This window comes from Sus scrofa, chromosome 14 (genome assembly GCF_000003025.6).
Source record: "Sus scrofa isolate TJ Tabasco breed Duroc chromosome 14, Sscrofa11.1, whole genome shotgun sequence".
NCBI lineage: Eukaryota > Metazoa > Chordata > Mammalia > Artiodactyla > Suidae > Sus > Sus scrofa.
Genome location: NC_010456.5, coordinates 85,522,320 through 85,540,576, shown reverse-complemented (window position 1 = coordinate 85,540,576; position 18,257 = coordinate 85,522,320). Strand labels below are relative to the sequence as shown.

The window sequence follows — 18,257 nt, the reverse complement described above, 5'->3', positions numbered from 1 at the left end:
CCAGTATGGAAAACACTATAGAGATTCCTCAAAAAATTAAAAATAAAACTATCACATGACCCTGTAATCCCACTTCTGAGTATATATGTGAAAGAAATTAAAGCACTATCTTGAAGCTAGATATGCACCTCAATGTTAATTGCAGCATAATTCACAATAACCAAGACATGAAACAACCTAAGTGTCAGTGGATAAGGAAGATGTGATGTGTGTATGTGTTACACATATGAAACATTATTCAGCCATTAGAAAAGAAATTCTGTCCTTTATGACAACATGAATGGAACTTAAGGGTAACATGCTAAATGAAATAAGTCAGGGAAAGACAAATACTGTATGATCTCACTTGTATATAGAGTCTAAAAACAGCCAAACTCATAGAAATGGAGAGTATAATGGTAGTTGTCAGGGGCTGAGAGGTGGGGGAAATGGGAAAGTGCTGGTCAAAGGATTTCCAGTTATAAGGTGGATATACTTCGGGGTTCCAATATATAGCATGTAAACTATAGTTAATGAAAAGGGTATTATATACTTGAAAGTTGCTATGAGAGAAGAGCACCATAAAAACAAAATGGTAGTTATGCGAAGGATGTCTTAACTAACCTTACTGTGATAGTCATTTAGCAATACATATATGTGTCAGATCATCACACTGTACACCTTAAACTTATACAATGCTATGTATCAATTATATCTCTATAAAGCTAGGGAAGATAAACATTTATTATCTTAAAATTCTGGAGGTCAGAAGTCTGAAATAGGTCCCCTGGGACTAAATCTCCTGTTGTTCAGGGTAAGGAATAAATGCAATTTTTTCTTTTCATATGGCTGCCCAGTTATCTCAACACCATTTGTTAAAATGTCCATCCTTTTCAACAAATGGTACTGGCACAACAGAATATTCAAATGAACTAAAAATATCAACCTTGATATTTACAAAAATTCTATACAATCTATACAAAATTTCACTGTAAAACTTAAAAATCACAAAGCTTATTATAAAAGAAAACACAGGAGATGATGTTTGTAATCCTGGCACAGGCAAGTATTTCTCAGGCAAAACCCAAAAAACATTAGACATAAAAGAATAAATCAGTAAATTAGACTTCAGCAAAAATTTTAAGTCTGGTCATCAAAAGACATAATTAAGAAACTGAAATAGGCAAGCCACAGAGTGGGAGACAATATTCACAAGAAAATAACTTACATCGAGAATATTTAAAGAAGTCACTAAATCAATAATGGGGAGACAAATGATCCAAAATGGGCAATGGTCTAGAACAGACTCCACAAAATGAAGCATGTAGATGATCACATGAAAAGGTGTTTAATATTATTAGTCACCAGGGAATTGCAAATTAAAATCCAAGGAGATGTCACTTCACACCCACTATAATGGCTAAAAATTGTAAAAGACTGACAACATCAAATCTTGGTTAAAAAAAAAAAAGAGAGAAAGAGCAATAGGGACTCTCATACACTGCTGGCGAGGATTTAAAATGCTGGAACTGTTTTGAAGCTCACTTTGGTAGTTTTTCATAAACTTAAACATACTCCTGCCTATAGCAACTTTCCTTTTAGGTATTTGCTCCAGAGAAATGAAAACATAGCCACAAAATGACTTAAGGAAAGATGTTCTACAAGGCCAAAAACTGGAAATAATCACATACCTATTAGAGGTGAGTGGATAAACAATTGTGGTATGTTCATAAATGGAATACTAGGTCAGCATTGAAAAGGAATGAACTACTGATAGGTCCAAAAGAAGACAGACACCAAAGAGAACATACTGAATGATTTCATTTCTATGAAATTCCAGAATAGGAAATCAGAACAATAGTTGAGTGGTTGCCTTGAAGGTTGTGGGGAGGAGGGAGAGTGATATTGAATGGAAAGTGCCAGGAGAAAGCTTCCTGGGGTTCTGAAAATGTTAGATATTTTGATTGGCATAGTGGTTTTATTGGTGTATAAATGTGTCAAAAATCATTGGACTGTATGAATAAAAACCTTTCATGTTATAAGATAATTATACTTTGATTTTAAAAAGTATTTTTTTTTAAGTCCATCATTTCCTCACTGATTTGAAATACTGCCTTTATCATATGTTACCTTTTCAACTAGTTTCATTTCTGGATTTTTAAATTCTGTTCCTTGATCTTCCTGTATATTAATGGGCCATTACCAAATGTTTTAAATATAGAAGCTGTATAATATATTCTGATGTCTGGTAAAATTAGCTCTGAGCTTCTCCATTGCTCTCTTTCACTCAGGAGTTCCTGACTATTTTTTCTACTCCATTCTTCCAAATAAATTTTATAATCAATTTATCTTGTTCCAGAAAAAAAAAGCAGTTATTTTTATATTGGAAATGCTTTGAATGTATTAATTAGTTTAGGCAGAGCTGACATCTCTATGAGGCTGAATCTTCTGATCCAGCAACTTGATATGCCTTTCAATTTTTTCAAACTCAATTTTGTGATTTCAGAATTATTTTACAGTTTTCCTTTTTGGATATTATGTTATATTTATGCCTTGGTATTTTGTACACTGCAACAAATGTGGCCTCCTTTTACATTAATGTCTTCTGTTTCTGGTTTGCAAGTAAACTTCTTCCTGTTTTTTTGTTTCATTTGGCTGAGCCCATGGCATGGAAAAGTTCCTGGACCAGGGATGGAACCCAAGCCATAGCAGTGACAATGCCAAATCCTTAACCGATAGGCCACCAGGGAAGTCCCAAGGACTTTGAGTTTTGTATTTTAATTAGATTTTAAAATTTTAGTACTTTACTAAATTAGATTGTTTGTACTAGTTTTCCCATTAATTCTTTGGGGTTTTTTAGATATTTGATTTGTCCTCTGTAAATAGCCCTGGCTAATGCTGTCAACTCTCTGTTATCTAGTAGAAGACATAACAACATTGTTTTGTTCATTTCTGTAGCAGAAAATCTAGTAGGATACTGGCTTTTGAGCTAAAGTATATGTTTCTTTAAAATCATATTAAGTTTACTAAGTGTTTTGACTTAAGAAAACATGCAAATAGACATTGAATCCTGTCAAATGGCTTTTCTACTTTTGTGGAGATGAATTAATGAATTTCATAATATTGCATTCTTTTGCTTTCTTGAGCATAATGTATCTTTTAAATTTGCTGTTAGATTCTATTCTAAGGTTTTCTTTACATTGAAAATCTTAAATGAGAAGGGTCTGTAGTTTCCTTTTACTTGAATAAAAATCTTTACAATTTATTTCAAATAAAATTGAAATGTATTGGAAAACAACTTGGCAATTTTTATCAAGTTTGGAGATTAATATTATATGTGCTTCTTAAAAGGAAATGCTCTGAAATAGTTTAAGTAACAATGAATTATCTGATCTTTTTTTTTCTTTCTTGGATGCTTTGTGGTATATGGAGTTCCTGGGCCAAGGATTCCCATTGCACCATGAAAGGAACTCTGAAATATCTAATCTTTAACAATTATGCAGAATTTCTTTTAAAACCATTTGGCTTACTGATCCTTTGTGTATTAATTTTTGTGTAACAACTCTTAGCCTTTTCATTTCTTTTATAGTAATTAGTTTGCTTAGACTTTATGTTATGATCAGTTTTGGTAATTTGTGTTTGCCTAAAACTATAGATCTTTCTTCAAAGTTTTCATTTTTTTTCTGCACAGAGTTGTATAAAGTATTTTCTTCTTAAAATTGTTTTTCCTGTTTTTATGCTATTTCCTCCTTTATCTTTGTGGTTTCTCCCATTTTCAAAGTATAAGTTAGCTAATGGCTTACCTCTTTTTATGCTATTTTCCTCTTATATTTGTGATTTCTCCTTTTTAAAAAATTCTCCTTTCTTGGAGTTCCCGTCGTGGCACAGTGGTTAACAAATCTGACTAGGAACCAGGAGGTGGAGGGTTTGATCCCTGGCTCAGTGGGTTAAGGATCCAGCGTTGCTGTGAGCTGTGGTGTAAGTCGCAGACACAGCTCAGATCTTATGTTGCTGTGACTCTGGCGTAGGCCAGCAGCTAGAGCTCCGATTAGACCCCTCGCCTGGGAACCTCCATATGGCGCAGGAGCGGCCCTAGAAAAGGCAAGAAAAAAAAAAAAATCCTCCTTTCTTAAAAAACTTAGCTAATAGTTTGTGTATCTGGTTGTTTCTTTTCAAATAACCAGCTTTTGGATTAGTTCTACCCTCTTCTGTTTTCCAAATCAACATTTATAATTTCATCTTTATTAATTCCCTTCTTTTAGTTTACTTTTTTTGGGGGGTGGGGTGGGGAGCATACCCAAGGCATGTGAAAGTTCCTGGGCCAGGGATGGAACCGGTGCCATAGCAGTGACTCAAGCCACTGGAGTTGGATCCTTAACCCACTGTGCCACATCAGGAACTTCTCTTTTAGTTTACTTTTTTTCTAACTTTCCATTTTGGATGTTACATTTATTTATATAGATGTTTCCATTTTTATTGCACTGGGTAGTTAAAGCTATAAGTTTTCCTGTGATAACTGCTTTAGTGGTCTCACGGAGATTCTATATCATGTTTTCATTATTATTATTTTCAAGAAATTCTGCAATTTTATTTTCCTTTTAATCCAACAGTTATTTAATAGTTTTTTTAACTACCAGGTAAAGGAGTTCTTGTTGTGGCTCAGCAGTAACAAACCCAACTAGTACCCATGAGGATGCGGATTCAATCCCTGGCCTCACTCACTGGGTTAAGGATCCAGCATTGCCATGAACTGTGGTGTAGGACACAGATGCAACTGGGAACCCATGTTTCTGTGTCTGTGGCATAGGCCAGCAGCTACAGCTCTGTTTCAGCCCCTAGCCTGGGAACTTCTATATGCCGCATGTGTGGCCCTAAAAAGACAAAAATAAATAAATAAAATAAAATACCAAGTAAAAGGAAATTTTAGATTTTTAAGAAATTCTGTCATTAATTGCTAAAACTTTTATTGCATTATGATCAGAGCATGTTATTTGTATATTTCTATTCTTTGAACTATCCTGATATTTTCTTGGTGACTTAATATTTGGATAACTTTCATGAATTTTCCATATATATATTCTTTTCTATAGGTACAGAATTCAATGAGTTTTATTATAGATCATTAGTTCCCCTTCTCTGCTTAACAACAAAAAGAAAACCAAAACTGCAGGACACTCAAGGACAACCTCTAACACAGAAGACAGAGGACCCCCCCCCCAAAAAAAAAATAAACAGACTTGAGAGGAGCCAGAAACTCTGCAGGAAGAAGAAAACTATCCTCCATTCACTTGCCTCTTCAAAAAAGTATAAAAATATGTTCAAGGAAGTGTAAAATAAGAAATATTCTTGTGGAGTTCCCGTCGTGGCGCAGTGGTTAACTAATCCGACTAAGAACCATAAGGTTTCGGGTTCAATCCCTGGCCTTGCTCAGTGGGTTGAGGATCCAGCACTGCCATGAGCTGCGGTGTAGGTTGCAGACGCGGCTCGGGAGCAGCCCTAGAAAAGACAAAAAAAAAAAAAAAATTCTTGCATCCATGAAACGAAAATGGATGTCATAAATGTTCTGAAAACACAAAAGAACACTTACCTTGGCAACGAAAGAGATGCAGTAGCAATGAAAAAAACTCAAAAGAAGGGATGGAAAATAAAGTTGAGAAAACCTGCCAGAAATGGATGCAAACAGAAAAAGAAATTGAGAATGAGAGATTCAATAATTTAATGAGATCTCCTAAAGGTATGCCAAATTCCTGGGGTACAAAGAGAAAGCTCCTCACTGGCAGATGATTCACTGTGGGACATGGGTTTCATAGGCACACCCAGGAGGATGCTCAGGATGCATCTTAGCACCCAGACAGGGGAAGTGCCCACTCCCCCAGTTTTCTCTCCCCACTTTGCAGCCTGCCTTGGCTAGCTGTCTCTGGTGCAGAACAGCCTTTCTCTCATCTGACATCCACCGTGGCCACTCCAACAGTCTTCTGCCCCCATTCACCTTAGGCCTAATCCATTCCAGTCTACATACTACAGCTGGGACCACTCAAGGATGGGCCAGGTACTGGATCCAAGGACCCAAAGGACTTCCTCTTGTGCCCTACTCCCAGGCATTTCTTAGGGTGCCAGATCCAAATCCATCTTGTACCTCTCCTACAAACCTTCATTTTGCTTCTTTTCTGTCATAACATGACTTCAATCCCTTTCAGGCAAAGCTTCGCAAAAAGGAGTTCTACTATGAGTTTCCTTGTGGCACAGTAGGTTAAGGATACGGCATTGTCACTGCTGCAGCTTAAGTCCCTTGCAGTGGTGCAGTTCAGTTTCTGGCCCGGGAACTTGTACATGCCACAGTCCACAGGTGGAGACGAAAGAAAAAAAAAAAAAAAAAAAAAAACAGTTCTACTAAGTTAAGGAGGGGCTACCAATTCTTAAGATACACAATGGCCACTCTGCTCCTTCAGGGGTGACAGGAAATGCTTTCTTTCTGGATGAGTCATTATTCCTGAGGATGGACAGAAGTCTACTTGCTGAAGCAGCAAAGATACCAATGAAGGTTTAATTTTTATATCCTGGAATAAAACCAATATTCCACGTGGCTCTTTAAACAAATGCAACAGATATACAAGTACTGATGGAAAACTACCAGGAAGTATTATGTTTTACTGAAAAACCAAGTTTCCCTCTGCTGGTGGAATGTGTAGCTCTGGAGCCTGTCTGGCTCTAAATCCTGGCTCTGCCACGTGGGCTTTCTGAGGCTTTGGAAGTTACCTTCTCTGTCCCTCAGAGTTCATATCTGTAAACGAGATTAAATGAGGTTATAAGAATAAAATGAGTCAAGACATGTAAGCCCTTAGAATAATGCCTGACAGAGAGAAAGTACTAAATAATTAGCTATTACTATAACACCCTTCGATTTATGTAAAAACTAAAGTTGTGAGGGGGATGTAAATTTATTTACACTACTATTCAGATATGCAGATATATTAGTTTGCTAGGGCTGCCATAACAAAGTACCAAAGACTGTCTGTCTTAAACAACACGTTTGCTTTTTCTCACCATTCTGGAGGCTGGAAGTCCAAGATCAAGGAAAAGTCGAAGTGTATGCAGTCCAGTATTGGTATGGGGGCTTGGCTCCTTCAGTTTCTCTTGAAGTTCCTCTACCATCCTTAGGGTGTGGCTTTCATTTTAAGGTCTATGCCAGCAACTGTGTTCCAGGCATCAGGATGGAAAAAGGAATGAAGAAAGGTCAAAAGGTGTGCTCCAACGGTTTCTCAAGGAAGGTTCCTGAAAGTGGCCACAAGATACTCCCTCTTGCATTTCCTCTGCCAAACTTTAGTTCATGGCCCCACCTAGTTGTAGTGAGGCTGGCAAATGTGTTCTTTCTTCTCTAGAGTTTTGTGCCCAGATATAAAACCTATGCCTATAAAGAAAAGGAGAATGTGTATTAGAGGCAGTTTCTGCCAGAGACAATTCAGTGCAGTGTCTGACTCCTTCTCCCTTCAGTTTCCTCCTTTGCATTATCCTGAGCACTAGGGCACTGAGCCAGGGAAGCCAGACTCTGCTTGATGTGCCTGATCCACAGACATCTTGGGAGGGAGAGGGACAGGAACTGAAAGCAAGCAGAAAAAATGAGCAAAATTTTTTATCCGGGGAAGGTGAAATTACTCTCCAATGAAAACATTATACAAGAAGAGGCTAACAGGTTTTAGAACATATAAGAGGGAAGATTGGAGAATTAAAAAATCTAGATCAAGAGGCATTCCTGTTGAGTCTCAGCAGGTTAAGAACCCAACATAATGTCCTTGAGGACGTGGATTTGATCCCTGGCCTGGCTCAGTAGGTTAAAGATCCAGTGTTGCTGCAAGAGTAGGTCAAAGATGCAGCTCGGATCTGGTGTTGCTGTGGCGGTGGTATAGGCTCCAGCTGCAGCTGGGACCCCTAGCCTGGGAATTTCCATATGCTGGAGGTGAGGCTATAAAAAGAAAAAAAAAATCTAGACTGAGAACAGGGACCATGCTTTCCTGTAGGGTTACAGTCTTGGTACCTAGAATACAACCTGTAATGTTGTAAGCATTTGAATGTATTTGTTGAGGGAGTTCCCATGTGGCTCAGAAAGTTAAGGATTTGACATTGTCACTCCAGTGGCTTGGGTAACTGCTGTGGCACCATTAAATCCCTGGCCTGGGAACTTCCCCATGCCCAGAGTGTAGCCAAAACAAAAGAAAAAACAAAGACATTTGCTGAATTGGGGAGAAAAAGGCTATCCCTTTAGGAAGTGATAATGCAATAACCTACATGATCAAGAAGTAAGGAAACTGAGATATCCTGCTGCCCTGAGCCCTGAGAATAACACAAACTGTACCTCATGGAAAGCAACCCCTTGTTTATCTTATAGGATAAACACACGCAGATAAACCCAAAAGGATTGCTGATTTGATATTGCTGAGCCTTGCCCTCTCCATTTAAATGCCATTTGTCCACTATGGCTTGGGAGGTTTTGTGACTCTGGGCTCCTGGCCAGGCATCAGCCTGTCATTGTTGAAGGTCCACAGATTCCCTTCCAGAAAGAGCCATTTCCCTTTTCAGTTCAGCTGTTCTGTGGTTCCAACTGCCTCGCTCCTCTCCACCACTGGCAGGAAAACCAGGGAGAGCTGCAGGGAGGGTGCCAATCCCTGAGGGTGGGGTGGACTGTATTGGGTACCTTTTACTGGAAGCTACAGTGTGGGGAGAAGAGGACAGCTTTGGCGGAGGGAGGTTCCCCAAACAACCCAAGAAGTTTTTCCAAAATTCAAAGCCAAAGAAATGTACTGTCATTAACAACAATGAGCAACTCTCCATGTACTAAATTTTTAATGGAGCTCCTTTAAGTCACAATATGAAGGGGAAAGAGTCAGGTGCAGAATAATTTGTATAGGGAAAATGAAATAGGTGTGTATATACAAAAATATTTGTTAATTTCAAAGGCCATCTCTCAGAAGATACTCAAGAAACTACTAACAGTAGTTGCTTTTGTAAGGGGGATTCTGTTACTAAGAGATGTGGAACGAAAGAATATAGTTCCTCTGTATGCCTGGTTTAGCTTTTCAATGCTGTATCACATGCAGAAGATTTCTTCAAAATAAGAAATAAATACAGGTGGGATTGTAAATTGGTGCAACCACTATGGAAAGCAGTATGGAGATTCCTCAGAAAACTAAATATAGAACTACCATTTGATCCAGCAATCCCACTCCTGGGCATCTATCCAGAGAAAACCACGACTCTCAAAGACACATGTACTCCAATGTTCATTGCAGCACTATTTACAACAGCCAAAACATGGAAACAACCTAAGTGTCCATTGACAGAGGAGTGGATCCAGAAGATGTGGTACATATACACAATGGAATATTACTCAGCCATCAAAAAGAACGAAATACCAGCATTTTTAGCAACATGGATGGACCTAGAAACGATCATGCTAAGTGAAGTCAGCCATACAATGAGACACCATCATCCAATGCTTTCACTGACATGTGGAATCTGAAAAAAGGACAGACAGAACTTCTTTGCAGAACAGATGCTGACTCACAGACACTGAAAAACTTATGGCCTCTGGAGGAGACAGTTTGGGGGGTGGGGGGATGTGCCTGGGCTGTGGGATGGAAATCCTGTGAAATCAGATTGTTATGATCATTATACAATTACAGATGTGATAAATTCATTTGAGTAATAAAAAAATGAAAAAAATAAATACAAATTATAAAGTAATAATAATAATTTAAAAACACAACCGTAGAGTTCCCACTGTGGCTCAGTGGTTAATGAATCTGACTAGGAACCGTGAGGTTTCGGGTTCGATTCCTGGCCTTGCTCAGTGGGTTAAGGATCTGGCGTTGCCATGAGCTGTGGTGTAGGTCGCAGATGCAGCTCGGACCCCACATTGCTGTGGCTCTGGTGTAGGCCAGTGGCTACAGCTCCTATTAGACCCCTAGCCTGGGAACCTCCATATGCCACGGGAGCGGCCCCAGAAAAGGCAAAAAGACAAAAAAATAAAAATAAAAAATAAAATAAAAATAAAAACACAATCAAAAAGGAAAGTGCCAGAATCACTGGTTGCATCGGTTAGAGCAAGAAGGCTTGAGGGAGGAATTAGCAGACAGGACTAGGAGACAAGAGTGCAAAACGCAGAGAAGCCTGAGGAGTTTCCACTGTCATAGCTCAACAGTTAGCGAACCCAACTAGCATCCATGAGGTTGCAGGTTCGATCCCTGGCCTCACTCAGTGGGTTAAGGATCTGGCATTGCTGTGGCTGTGGTGTAGGCTGGCAGCTACAGCTCTGATTGGACCCTTGGCCTGGGAACCTCTGTATACAGCAGGTGCAGCCCTAAAAAAGACAAGAAGACCCCCCCAAAAAAACAAAAAACAAACAAACAAAAACACAGAGAAGCCTGGTGCCAGGACCACAGTGTGATGTGAGCAAACCAGAAGGAGGGTTATGGGAAATGAACATTGGCCCTTCTCTGGAGCTGGGAGTTTATGGTTAGGGAGTAGGAACACTCAAGTATATTTCAGCTGTCGACCTAAAGAAAATCACACAATATAAGAGTTATGAGTTTAAGTTTTATTCAGGGTCTTACTGAGGACCTTGGAAACAGCTGCCCAGTTAGCTCTGAGGAACTGCTCCCAAGAGGTAGGAGAGGAGCCAGTTTATACTTGATATTTTTGGCTAGGAAATACATATAGTCAAGCATACATCATGGTAAAAGATTACTGCTAATCACCAAGAACAGATATCTCACATTAATGATTTTAGTTGTTTTTTTTTTTTAATTTTAATTTTTTGTCTTTTGTCTTTTTTAGGGCCGCACCTGTGGCATATGGAGGTTCCCAGACTAGGGGCCTAATAGGAGCTGTTGCTGCCCACTTACGCCACAGCCTCAGCAACGCCAGATCCAAGCCGCGTCCACGACCCACACCACAGCTCACAGCAAGACCGGATCCTTAACCCATTGAACGAGGCCAGGGATTGAACCCCCAACTTCATGGTTCCTAGTCGGATTTGTTTCTGCTGTACCCTGATGGGAACTCCTTAGTTGTTTTTTTAATGAGAAGATGTTAAGAATATGGGTCACTGAAATTCTTCCCGAGATAGGCAACTAACTCTCTAAGGTCTGTTTATCCAAAGTACAGGGTGCCTCATCCTTTTTTTTTTATCCCGAATTCCTCTCAGGGCGCACTGTCAGTGGGTAACTGTAGTGGGTTTTGATTTAACCTTTGAATAACTGGGTGATGAGTGATGCTCTCTCTTCTTTACTCACACAACCTACAGTAAAATCCCACCGTAAACCACTTAGAAAGGTTTCTAAAATTCTATTTTGTAAAATGTCCAAGTCTATGTTGGACATTTTAAACTACTGAAAGTTTAATGATTAAAAGATGAGGGTCAAGTCTTTATAGCTGGGACTTCCCCAAGTCCATCCAGATCCTGGCTGCATATAGTGCTACCTGCTGGTAGAAGGCTGCCCCAACAAAATGCTCACAGAGGTGACTGGATTCTGTGGCTGATTCAGGCATCCAGGATAAGAGAACCATCCCAGGATCTCTTAACAGTTGTTTTCCCACTGACCTGGAGCCAGTAAGCCAGGAGAATCCCAGGAAGTGGGAGGCCATATTCTTTTCATTTCATTGCCCAATCTCACTTCTAACATCCCCCTTCCTTTGAGGGAGATAAGAATTGTATCTGGCCCCACCGGAAAAGGAAGAAGAGGACTGAGAGGAATGGAGGACCAAAGCACTGATCTAGGTAACTTAGATCTATTATGTCCAAACTCACTGTTTTTTGTTTGTTTGTTGCCTTTTAGGGCCTCATCCGAAGCATATGGAGGTTCCCAGGCTAGGTGTTGAATAGGAGCTGCATCCACTGGCCTACACCACAGCCAGAGCAACACAGGATCCCATCCACATCTGCGAACTACACCACAGCTCATGGCAGCGCCAGATCCTTAACCCACTGAGCAAGGCCAGGGATCGAACCCGCAACCTCATGGATGCTAGTCAGATTCGTTAACCGCTGAGCCATGATGGGAACTCCAAAGCTCACATTATTTATGGGGCCACCTTCAGCAGGACTTTAATGCCTATACATATGAAAGACAGTGAGAATGCTACATGTTGAATTAATAGGATACAGCCAAACCATCTAAAGAGAGGAACTTCTAGCCTCAAATGTTCTATTATATAAGAAGAAAAAGGCCAAGGGGGGCCCTGATGTGACAGGATGATGCAACTGAGAGTGGCCAAGGAGGTGACCACCTGTGCCAGGATCCCACTTACGTAAAATTTCCTGTTTATAATATGTGAGGGTGAACTATATTTTTTGAAGCTCAAGATGATGGAAGCAAATGAAGTAAATAAGCTTTCCATTCAAGACGTTAGAAAACAAGTTAAAAAAAATCTAAAGAACAACATAAAATTAACAAAAATAACTGAATCTGAAAAGAGGCAAAAAGGAGAATTAATAAATTCAACCAAGTAAAGAAACACAAACCAATAGACAAATGTCTGGTAAATGTAATAAAGAAAAAAGATAACACAATTACTGCAGGGACAATCTTCTGAAAACATTAAACTATGTATTTTTTAAAATATTCACTAAATTATGTTCCCCAGAAGCCACTCTGCCATTATGGCCCCAGGGAAGGTGGCCAAATGTCCACTATAGAAAGAAGGAGACATTAATAACAAAGAAGTCATTTTCAGACAAGAGGGGAAATAAAAGAAAGCCTTTTTGGTTCTAGGAGGAAAAGAGAGAGATATACACAAATGACTTTTGATGCTACTGTCCTTGTGATTATCCCTCCCCACAGCTGGTCCTAGTGTTAAAATGGGGGAAAATGAAGAGAAAAACTGCCCATTCAGATCGAAAGCCTAAAGCAAAGAGACTTTGTGTTTCTCTTCCCATTTGGTACTTTGGAAGGATGCCTCTCACAGGGAGTTCCCACACATCATTTCAGGGGTGAGGAAGATGCATGGAATGCTCATCCAAAGAAGAGCTAAAGGCAGCCCTTCCTCACCCCCCACCCCTGCTTCTCTTGTAGAATGCAAGGAATCCAAAAATTCTCTTAAGCTCCTACTAACATGTGGGGTGAGCAGCTGAGCTGAGAACCAATAAGCCAGCCACTGGACCACTTCAGTGAGAGCAAATGACCCCGAAGCAAAGACTGGTAGAGATGCGGAGAACTGTGCAAAGTGTAATCTTTAGACCTGCTTCAGCTGGGAGCTACTAACCAGAATCTCTGGGTGTGGCACCCAGGAATCTGGATAAGCTCTTCAGGTGATGGTTCTACTTGCTGAGGTTTGAAGAGCTGTGGTGGAGACAGCCTAGTCAGGAAAAGTGTCCAGACTCAGAAGATTTGCAGGAGTCATCAGTCAGGGGCTCAGCTAGCAGGGAGGGGCTCCCATAAACTTTAGATGAGACCCCATAACCAGAGTACATAGCTGGAAAGTCTGCCCCAGGACCTGCCTCCTCATCCCTGCACACACTGTGCTCCTTTCAACCCAGATACTGATTTCAGAAGTATGAGACTAAATATTGACAATTTATCTCTAATAAAAGACATAAAGCAGAAGAGATAGAGAAACTTTTTTTTTTTTGTCTTTTTGCCATTTCTTGGGCCGCTTCCACGGCATATGAAGGTTCCCAGGCTAGGGGTCTAATCGGAGCCGTAGCAGCCTACACCAGAGCCACAGCAACTCGGGATCTGAGCCGCGTCTGCAAGCTACACCACAGCTCACGGCAACGCCGGATCTTTAACCCACTGAGCAAGGGCAGGGATCAAACCCGCAGCCTCATGGTTCCTAGTCGGATTCCTTAACCACTGCGCCACCACGGGAACTCCGAGATAGAGAAACTTTTAAATGGTGGTTCTACATTCTTGTTATTACCCCACCTGATAGAGACTACCTTGTGATAATTACAGAGAAATTTAAAAACTGTACTCTTGCACCTGAGGAGACTGCAAACTTTTTTTTTTTTTTTGTCTTTTTATTTAGGGCCACACCTGCAGCATATGGAGGTTCCCAGGCTAGGGGTCGAATCAGAGCCATAGCTGCTAGCCTACACCACAGCCACAGAAATGCAAAATGTGTCTGCAACCTACAACCACAACTCATGGCAACACTGGATCCTTAACCCACTGAGTGAGGCCAGGGATCAAACCCGAGTCTTCATGGATACTAGTAGGGTTTGTTAACCGCTAAGCCAGGACAGGAACTCCCAGAGACTGCAAACTTTTTACCGTACCTCATACACACAGTTTGAATGGTAAAATGCTGTTTGTAATTGGCAATGGAAGCTAATAAAGATTGATACAAACATGCAAATTTTTAGGCAGCCACTAAAAAATTATGTTGACTTTTTTCCTAAAGAGTTCATGATTAATCTTAACTGGTAAAAAGAAAATTATAAAATAGTATCACAAGATTCATTTTGTAAAGAGTTTGTGTGTGTATGTATACACACATGCAGTAATAAAACTTGAAATATACACACCAAAGATATTGTGGTTATCTTTGGGGGATAATATTATAAGCAGTTTTTCTTTTTTTCTCATCTGCATTGCCTCTTTTTTTCCTATAATGAATACAAATTATTTGTGTTATTGTACAAAAAAGTTATACAAAAATGTTTATGAAAGTAAGTTTTAAAATAAAGAAAGCATAAATTTAAAAATGAGGATGACTAAATTAAAAATAAAGCAATAGCTATAATTTATTGAGTGCTTACTATGTAATAGATGCTATTTTAAGCACTTTGCATGGATATATATTTAAATCTCACAACTTCTTTGTGAAGTAGGTCATTTTACAGAGGTAGAAACTTAAGCTGTGTGTCCCCAAGGTCACATAGCTAGAAAATATCAGCGTCAGGGTTCCAGCACAGAAGATGGGACTGGTACACCTGCTCTCTGAACCAGCAGTGTTAATGAGATTTGCCATTAACGTGGGAGATATTATTTCAACCAAACTTCCAAGGGATATATATACATATATATATATATATATACATATATATATATATAGCGTGACAAAAATGCCCATAAATGAAAAAAGCAAGACAGGGTGCTGTGTGAAACATCAGTGTCTACCTCACACTCCCCATTCAAGGCCAGATACACAGGTAGAGAGGTCTGACCTGTGTCTCTCAAGAGCGGTTCTTGCAGGGTGTCTTCAGCATTAGAGGTCTTCCCTGGACATAATGTACCAGATGGCTGGTGTCTGCTTGTCCTCCAAGACAGCACAGACAGGGTGGGGTCATGCAAGAGGTCCCGCTTTTCCATCACCTTCCCGTGGTCCCCAAGAGCCCCTCTCCCTATACCGGCCATATAAACAGGCACACTTCCATTTTTCCAAATAACTTCGCAGATTTCAATTATTTGGTAAAAGTTATACACAAACATGGCTGAGAGTGATGGGGGGGAGGATGATAAAGCAATACCTTGCACCACCTCTGACCACTCCCTACCCTCCCTCGACGAACACTTTTCATCACAATTTATTAATTTTAGATATTCTCTCTTTATTACCTTTAGCTCTGTCACATCACCTTCCCCTCCTTCCATTCTCCCAATATAGCTTGATTAACATTTTGCTTAAATCAGTAAACAGAGGCTACCTTATTACATTCAGGTTGACAATATTCTTTGTAGAGCCAGGAAGTGTTACGAGTACATTTCTTTTCTTTCCCGAAGTGTTAGGAGTACATTTCTTTCTTTCCCGAAGTCCTAACACATTTTCTTTCCTTCTATTAAACAATTACTACAAAACACAAGGCCTCTGATGGAGTTCCTGTCATGGCTCAGTGGAAATGAACCTGACTAGCATCCATGAGGATGCAGGTTCGATCCCTGGCCTCTCTCAGTGGGTTAAGGATCTGGCATTGCCATGAGTGTGGTGTAGGCTGCGGATTCGGCTCTTATCTGGCATTGCTGTGGCTGTGGCGTAGGCCAGCAGCTATAGCTCCAATTCAACCCCTAGCCTGGGAACCGCTTTATGCCTCGGGTGTGGTCCTAAGACAAAAACAAACAAACAAACAAAAAAAACCACAACCAAAAAAACCCACAAGGCCTCCAAGGTATCAGGTATACAGTGACCTCCTTCTTCTTCCAGGAGGCAGGGCCCCCTCCCACTGATACCTGTCTACTCTGCCCTGGGCCTGCTGCCCTGATGTCATTCAGAGGCTTGGATTGGGGCAGTGAGGCAAGAGAATTTGTCACACTGAAGGTGGTAATCAGCATTTCTCCCCAGAAGGTGAAGAAACATACCAAAAAGAGGAGCTCCTCAAGAAAGGGGTCCCTTTCAGGGTGCAACCCAGGTCCTAAGTTGGCTCTGGGCCCCCTGCTGTGGTGTGCACCAGCCCCCCTGTGGTGATGCCACTCCACCCAACTTTTTTATTTCTTTTTATGGCCACACCTGTGGCATATGGAAATTCCTGAGTCAGGGGTTGAACTGGAGCTGCAGCTGCCGGCCTACACCAGATTGCAGCAATGCTGGATCCTTAACTCACTGAGCGAGGCCAGGGATCAAACCTGAATCCTAATGGACACTGGGTTAGGTTCTTAACCCACTGAGCCACAAAGGGAACTCATCTCCACCCAACTTTTGAACACAGCCCCCATGAAGGAATAGGATCCCACTCCCCACACCCATCCCCATATAAGGCCTGGAAACCTATCCTCAGGACTGAGCCTGTCCTCCCCTGGGCTTTGGAAGGCTGATGGTAATTCCCAGCCCAAACCCTAGTCCCCTGCACATCCTGGCCTGGGAGGGCTTGGCCCTTGGATGTCAAAGGTCAGGACAGATGCTGCCACTGGGTCAGCTTTCCTTTGCCACGTTCCTACCAAGGAGTGCACCTGTGGGATCCAGCTTGCTCAAATTAGGCATCTGTGAGATCCAGCATCAACACCCACGTATCTCAAGAACAAACAGCAATGCTAATAGTCAGGGACGGTGTCCAGACCCACGATGAGGAAGGACTTCCTCCCTAAACAGCTCCGTAATTAGGAGTGTAACTCCCTGCTTTCTGGGAGTCAGTAGGCTGCATTGTTAGGCTGTGTCGTGTTTGTTTTATTTCCTGCCTCTCCTTGGGGCGGGTCTGAAAAATAAAGGAGCCACATCATGCTTCAGAGGAGGCTCCCTTCATTACCCTGAGAGGAGCTGTGAGATGACACTTCTAACCATGCCTTTACTTCATTCTCACCCAAGGGCTTTTGATCCCCCAAGTTGTTCCGGAGGAAAGGGAGATAATGGTCAATTTTTCCCTTTACAAGGATGTATATAGTGTTTCCAATTTTATATATATTGGGGAAAAAACTGGAAGGAAATATACCAACATGTCAGCAGTTTTTTTCTCCAGGCATAGATATAGCAGTGATTACTTTTTTATATACTTTTTGCATTTTCCTATTTTAAAGAACTATGTCTATCATGAAGTGCTATTTAACTAGTGTTTAAAAATATTTATATATATATATAAAACATAGCAGGAGTAAGAGAGCCTGTCTTGGAGTTCTCGTTGTGGCTTAGCAGTAACGAACCCAACTAGTATCCACAGGACTCGGGTTCAATCCCTGGCCTCACCCAGTGGGCTAAAGGATCCAGCATTGCCATGAGCTGTGGTGTAGGTTGCAGGCACAGCTCAGATCCCACATTGCTGTGTCTGTGGCACAGGCCAGTGGCTACCGATTCAACCCCCTAGCCTTGGAACTTCTATATGCTGTGGGTGTGGCCCTAAAAAGACACACACACACACACAAAGAGAGAGAGAGAGCGAGCCTATCTTGAGTATGAACTGGAAGCAGGCCTATTTGGAGACATCTGAACCCTGGGGTGATGGAGGCAGAGGTCTCTTTGCAAGAAGGGGCATTCAAGATGGTCAACCCAGAGAAGTGTCTGGCACATAATAGGCACTCAAAGTACCTTTTTAAAATGCCCTCATGAGTGAATGAGCAGAAAGGAATTCCCGTAGGTTGAGCCTGATCCAATCAGGAACTTGGTTATCAGAAAGAGCCAGACCTGGCATCTCTCAGCATTTTCTCTCAGCCCAGCCTTTCATGTTCTGGGAGAACAGGATGTGGTAAGTAAAGCCAAGGGAGCTGGCCTTCTAAAGACAAATACCCTGCTTTTCAACCACACAAGAAAATGCATCACAGAAAGGAGGAAAACTATACTCACTCCCTTACTTCTTTGAAGACCACCCACCGTCTTTGGTAAGAAGGACTCTCCATGAAACTGAAGTCCAGCCTGTCCCA

General features: G+C 41.0%; 2 long non-coding RNA genes across 5 annotated transcripts in view; one reads left to right on the top strand and one right to left on the bottom strand.

Annotated features, from left to right (window-relative positions):
- Positions 1,130-5,197, top strand: LOC110256665. The gene is made up of 2 exons (XR_002338524.1): positions 1,130-1,679; positions 5,070-5,197. It is a non-coding gene; the product is annotated as an uncharacterized LOC110256665 (long non-coding RNA).
- LOC106506066 overlaps positions 4,923-18,257 on the bottom strand; it is a 37,922-nt gene continuing 24,587 nt past the window's right edge. For 2 of the 4 annotated variants that reach the window (XR_001301050.2, XR_001301049.2), the window contains 3 exons: positions 7,024-7,387; positions 5,567-6,760; positions 5,423-5,475 (listed from right to left, as the gene is read on the bottom strand). This is a non-coding gene — a long non-coding RNA (uncharacterized LOC106506066). Of the gene's footprint in view, positions 5,476-5,566; positions 7,388-18,257 lie in introns of all 4 variants that reach the window. The other 2 variants (XR_001301051.2, XR_002338523.1) reach the window with 2 other exon arrangements.